The sequence below is a fragment of the Carlito syrichta genome, unplaced genomic scaffold (genome assembly GCF_000164805.1).
Source record: "Carlito syrichta isolate Samal-C Ts95f unplaced genomic scaffold, Tarsius_syrichta-2.0.1 Scaffold305827, whole genome shotgun sequence".
NCBI classification, from domain to species: Eukaryota; Metazoa; Chordata; class Mammalia; order Primates; family Tarsiidae; genus Carlito; species Carlito syrichta.
In genome coordinates this window covers 65,185-71,924 of record NW_007249923.1, presented here as the reverse complement: position 1 = coordinate 71,924, position 6,740 = coordinate 65,185, and the positions used below count along the sequence as shown (strand labels likewise).

General features: G+C 44.1%; 1 protein-coding gene across 2 annotated transcripts in view; it reads right to left on the bottom strand.

The window, feature by feature from the left end:
* Positions 1-6,740, bottom strand: part of ECE2 (endothelin converting enzyme 2) — a 41,206-nt gene that overhangs the window by 16,567 nt on the left and 17,899 nt on the right. The gene's annotated exons all lie outside the window — the stretch shown is intronic.

Below are 6,740 nucleotides of genomic sequence, written 5' to 3'. Positions count from 1 at the left end.
CTCCCCGCGCGGCGCCGCGCCCGGAGGCGGGGGGAGCGCGGGGGTGTGGGGGAGCGCTCTTCCCCCAGCTCGGGCTGCCCTCCAGCGACGCCAGAGGCGCCTTCGCTAGCTCTTCACCGTCAGCCCCGCGTCTCAGCAGCACCCTCCTGCGAGCCACCCCCAATTTACCTTCCTTTGACCCAGGCCCAAACCGTGCTAATATTCCTTGGCCCGGCTCCCCAGAATGTCAGGCTCTCTCCGACCCTTTTAAGCACTTTGACGAAATCATGTCCTCCGAGGAACTCATTCCCCCAGAAGTCCGCACAGCCCCACCTCGGCCAGCAAACACACAGGTACCTCGCTCACATACGGGGTGTCCACATGGCATCAGATAACACGACCCCGAGTACACAGGCAGGCACGCGGACCAGCCCAGCATTCACACGCAGAGAAGATGCTTCCAGAATGTACACACACTGCACACTTACAGACCAACACACAAAGTTGTTCAGTACACACACACAACACACACACAAAGAGCAAGACAGCACCCCCATACACGCAGCCCCCATTGACTTCACTCTTACATGTTGCTTAAAGACCACACTTTACACTCCAAGATAAGCGCTGTCACTAGATCATCTCATAAAGGGAGGGTTACAGATGGTGACAAATTGGCAGGGAAAAAAACAGCTATGCACAGATATTTAAAGAAAAGACGTGCTAACACTTCTAACTTGGGGAAAGCAAACCATTTTATTTGGGAGGTTTACAAGAAAAAAAAAAATAACACCAAGCAATATTTAACTGAAAGGCAATAGTGTGGCATCCATGCATCTGCCATCTGCCTTCCATATTGTCATTCCTTAATCAGGCCGGGTGTTACTGCAGTCTGCTCCACTAAAAAGTGCCTAGTATTTTTTTACATTTAGGAAGAGATTGAGAGAGAGAGAGAGACAGAGAGAGAGAGAGAGAGAGAGAGAGAGCGAGAGCGAGCGCCTGCCTCATCTTTCTCTCTCCACTTCCCAATCTCACCAAAAAAGTATAAGAATTTGGCCTGAGAGTCCTATGGCTCATGCCTGTAATCCCAGCACTTTGGGAGGCTTGAGGCGAGAGGACTTCTTAAGACCAGGAGTTTGAGACCAGCCTGAGCAACATAGTAAGACCTTATTTATTTCTTCCTTTCTTTCTTTCTTTTCTTTCTTTTTTTTTTTTTGAGTTGGAGTCTCACTCTTGTCACCCAAGCTGGAGTGCAGTGGCACTGTCATGGCCACCGCAGCCTCAACCTGCTGGGCCTAGGCGATCCTTCTGCCTCAGCTTTCCAAGTAACTGGAACTACAGACACACACCACCATGTCCGGCTAGTTTTGTGATTAATTGTAGAGATGAGGTTTCACCAAGTTGCCCAGGCTGGTCTCGAGCTCTCAGGCTTGGGCAATCCTCTCACCTTAGCCTCCCAAAGTCCTGAGATTACAGGCTGAGCCACCATGCCTGATCCTATTTCTACAATTTTTTTTTTTAACTTAGCTGCTCATGGTGGCACACACCTATAATCCAAGCTACTTGGGAGGTGGAAGCAGGAAGACTGCTTGAGCCCAGAGGTCAAGTAGAGATTTCAGTGAACTGTAATCATTCCACTGCACTCCAGTCTGGGCAACAGAGCAAGACCCTGCCTCTAAAAAAAATAAAAGAAAGAAAAAAGAAAAAAAAAGAATTTGACCTGAAAAGTCTTGAAGTGGTGGCAAATACATAATCCATTCCTTTTCTTTCTTCTCCTCTTTTTTTTTGGTCTTTGAGTTGGAGTCTCACTCTGTCTCCCAGGCTGGAGTGCAGTGGCATAATCATGGCTATTGCAGCCTCAACCTGCTCGGCTCAGGCGATCCTTCTGTCTCAGCCTCCTGGGTGACTGGGTCTACAGGCACAAGCCACCATGCCCAGCTAACTTTTTGATTTTTTTTTTTGTGAAGACAAGGTCTCACTATGCTGCCTAGGTCGGTCTTGAATTTCTAGGCTCAAGTAATCCTCCAAAGTGCTGGGTTTACAGGCATGAGGCACTGTGCCCAGCCCATAATCCATTTGTTGACTCTCACTTCAGTTCGTAAATATATTGCTGCAGGTGGTTCTAATGAGGAATGTTCTTGTAACTGAGAAAGGTTGGATGATAAATGATCAGGCTGAGAAGTGTTGAGTGCTTTCTTTGGCATTTTTCACTCCAAAATTGCATGTTCTCAAACAGGAGACAGTACAGTGTCACAGGATGAAAGATTCTGAACTCAGACTTCATTTCCTCATTTGTAAAAGGGAAATATGGATAACGACTTCAAAGGGTGGTTGTAAGAATTAAGTGAAACAGTACACGTCAGGTGCTTAGGACAGTGCCTGGCACTCAACATGTAAGCCATTATGATTTTATCTTAATTATTATCATGCAAACCCTATATGTACAATGAGAAGGCAAGGGTGGAGGAAGCTTGTTCTATTTCATTCCCAGGTGGTAGAGTAGGCAGATGGGTTCTAGGTCAGCCAAGGGTCCTCTGAGCAAGGAGCTTTCACATCCAGCCATACTGTCTCTGCGGCAAGCCCTTGGGTAAATGTACATGGGACAAGTCTCTGGAGTTGTTTATATTCACTCTGTTGACAATGTAGCATGGCAGCACTCACCTCTTCCTCTTTTCCCCCCAAGACTAGATAAATAAAACATGGTGGCAGAGTTAGTTCTGTACCACAGGAAATTCCACTATGGCATGACCACGTGGGTACAGTCATGTGTCACTTAACGACAGAGATATATTCTGAGAAATGCATCATTTGGTGATTTTGTCATTGTGAAAACATCATGGGGTATAGTTATGCAAACTTAAATGGTACAGCCCATTTCACACTTAGGCTCTATGGTATAGCCAATTGTCCCAGGTACAGCACATTACTGTAGGCAGTTGTAATACAATGGTCAGTATTTGTGTATCTAAACATATCTAAACATAGAAAAGGTAAAGAAAAAATACAGTATTGCAATCTTATGGGGCCAGCATTATATATGCAGTCAGTTGTTCACTGAAAGGTTGTTACATGGTCCCTGACTGTATAACAACCAAGGCTACTGCATTAGAATATCCTGGCAACTGGATCCTTAGAAATAGTTCCATGGCCATGCAACACCATATTGGAAATAGTAAGCTTAAGCAGCACTTCACTATGTGCCAGCCACTATTCTAGGCACCTTACAATTATTCAGTCGTGACACTTATGAAGCCATACTACAGACAAGGAAACTGAGGCATAGAAAGACTAAGAGCCACTACACAGCTGGTAAATGGCAGAGCTGGGATTCAAACCGAGGGAGTCTGGCTCCTTTCTGGAGAGCAGTTTAGCAATATGAATCCAAAGAGGGCTGTACTACCTTCCAGCATTAGTTGCAAGTCTTTAACCTCATTCCTTCTAGGAAGATTAAGTGGAAATGCATCCATTTTCTAGCCAGGCAGACCTGGATTCAAATCTGGGCTCAATTCATCATCTGTATGATCTTTATCATCTTACTTTTCCTCATCTGCAAAATGGGAACAATCATTCCCATCTCAGAGAGCTGCTCTGAGAATTAAATGCAACCACATATGGAAGAGCCTGATACTTATTTGTACAGTGTTCTTATTTGCTAGGCTTGGCCTAAAAAGGACATTATCTTTTTAAACTTCTTTCATGACCAAAATCATGTTTAGGCTCATACTAATTTCTGACTACATGTTAAGTTCCCTATGTTTTGAGGCTTGGAGGCTGCTCTTATTTATTTATTTATTTATTTATTTTTAGTTGGAGTCTCACTCCGACACCTAGGCTGGAGTACAGTGGCACACTCATGACCACCCCAGCATCGACTTGCTGGGCTCTGGCGATCCTTCTGCCTCAGCCTTCCAAGTAGCCAGAACTACAGGCACCATGCCCGATTAATTTATTTATTTGTTTATTGTAGAGATGAGGTCTCGCCAAGTTGCCCAGGCTGGTCTCAAACCCACAGCCTCAGGCAATCCCCTCACTTCAACCTCCCAAAGTGCTGTGATGACAGGCTTGAGCCACTGAGCCCAGCCTATAATTTTTAAATATTTATTTGTAGAGCAAGGTTTCCCTATTTGCCTAGGCTGGTCTCAAACTCCTGGGCTCAAGGAATCTTCCTGCCTCAGCCTTCCAAAGTGCTGGAATTATAGGTGTCTGGCCATTGCTCTATTCTATAATTCTGGTTTTTTTTTCCTCAGTGTTTATCACCTTTGACTTGTTTTTTTCTCTTATTCTCTTATTTTTTCTTTCTTTTCTGCTGTTTTTTTCCCATATGTGTCATTTAAAAAAAATCTGTCTTCCCTAGATTGATCGCGAATTAAGAGGGAATGGGCAAAGGTTTATGTGTTAAATTTACAAACACAGTGTAGTCATGAAGATGACAAGGAACATCAGTGTCCAGTGATGACAAAAATGGGGAGATATGGGCACTCTCAAATATTGCTGGTAGCTTATAAGTTGATACAATCTTTCTGGCAATATGAATCTAGGGTATAAAAGTATGCACTCTTTGACCCAGAAAGTATACTTCTAGGAAATTGTTCCAGGAAACATTATCTACAGAATGCTTATATCAGTTAGCTTCTGCTGTGTAACAAACCACCTCAAACTTATTTTTTTTTTCTTTTTGAGTTAGAGTCTCACTCTGTCACTCAGACTGGAGTGCAGTGGCCACTCCTGGCCATCGCAGCCTCGACCTGCTGGGCTCAGGCGATCCTTCCGCCTCAGCCTTCCAAGTAGCTGGGACTACAGGCACGCGCTACCACACCCAGCTAATTTTTTGATTTATTGTAGAGATGAGGTCTCGCCAAGTTGCCCAGGCGGGTCTAGAACCCGGGGCTCAGGCAATCCACTCACCTCAGCCTCCCAAAGCGCTGGGATTATAGGCTGAGCCACTGAGCCTGGCTAAACCACCTCAAACTTTAACTGGGTTAGAATAGTAAACATTTCTTATCTCTCCTGTCCTGTGGGCTGATTGGGTGGTTCTTCAGGATTGGGCTGACTACGCAGGAGTTGGATGCTCTAGAATAGCCAGAATGGCTTCATTTACATGTTTGGGCTTCAGTTGGGATATCTGAGTCATTCTCTGCGTAGCCTCTCTGTTTCTAATAGGCTAGCCTAAACTTCTTGGTATGGTGGCCTCAGGATTCTCAAAAACAAAAAATGGGAGCAAGCCCCAGTACATAAACATTTTTTTCAAGCTTCTGCTCCAGTCACTTATGCTAATGTCCACATTAGGCAAAGCAAGTCACATGACCAAGCCCAAATTCAGGGATGGAGAAATATATTCTACTTCTTGATTGGAGGAGTCACAAAATATTGAGATTGTTTCCTTCTACAGTATTTGTTCATCATAGCAGTATTTATATACAAAACAAAAGTGGAAATTCAATATCTAACAGTAAGTAGAGGACTTATTGAAATAAATCAAACATCCATACTCTGGTATACTATGCAACATTTATAATGATAGAAGAGTTAAGGTTATGAGGAAATATTCTTCATATAGAGTTAAGTGGAAGAAAAAAAGTGTTACAAAACCTCATTTTTGTTCCGCGAAAAGTATCAAAGCATAGGTTAAAAAATATTGGAAGACAGCCAGATGCAGTGGGTCACACCTGTAATCCAAGTACTTTGAGCAGCAGAGGCAGAACAATTACTTGAGTCCAGGAGTTTAAGACCAGCTTAGGCAAGACAGTGAGAACCCATCTTTATAAAAATAAAAAATAAAAAAAAAGCTGGGAATGGTGGTGCATACCAGTAGTCCCAGCTACTCGGGAGGCTGAGACAGAAGGATCACCTGAGCCAGGAGACGAGGTTATGGTGAGCCACGATTGTGCCACTGCACTCCAGCCTGGGCAACAGAATGAGAACTTCAATTAAAAGAAAAAATTGGAAGCCGGGCTCGGTGGCTCAGCCTGTAATCCCGCTCTTTGGGAGGCTGAGGTGAGTGGATTGCCTGAGCCCGCGGGTTCGAGACCCACCTGGGCAGCGAGATCTCATCTCTACAATAAATCAAAAAATATCAGCTGGGCGTGGTAGCACATGCCTATAATTCTGGCTACTTGGAAGGCTGAGGCGGAAGGATCGCTGGAGCCCAGCAGGTCGAAGCTGCGGTGGCCGGGAGCATGCCACTGCCCTCCAACCTGGGTGACAGAGACTCCAACTCAAAAAAAAAAAAAATTGGAAGAACATGTAACAACATGTTAATATGAATATATATAATAATATTAATTTTTCCTTATATTTTTCTGTATAATGGCTAACATTTCTATAGTCCAACATTTAATTGTGTGTGTGTGAATTTATTGAATCATTGCATTGACTTGGTAAGATAGATTTACTGATATCATCATCTGTTTTACAGATGAGTAACCTAAGACACAGGGAAACTTAATAAAGTGCCCAAAGTCTCACCACAGGCAGAAGGTAGAGGCTTGATCTGAATCTAAACTCCATTCTCTTAACAACTACACTATTCTCCTTTCAAAGTCAACTGACTTGTCTGGCGCTACAGTGTGATGTTTGGTAAATGAACTGTATCATTGGTTTTAAACCCTTTTAAAAAAATGAGTGACCAGGCCAGGCTCGGTGGCTTAGCCTGTAATCCCAACACTTTGGGAGGCCAAGGCAAATGGATTGCCTGAGCCCACAAGTTCGAGATCAGTCCGGGCAACTTGGCGAGACCTCATCTCTCTCTCTTTTTTTTTTTT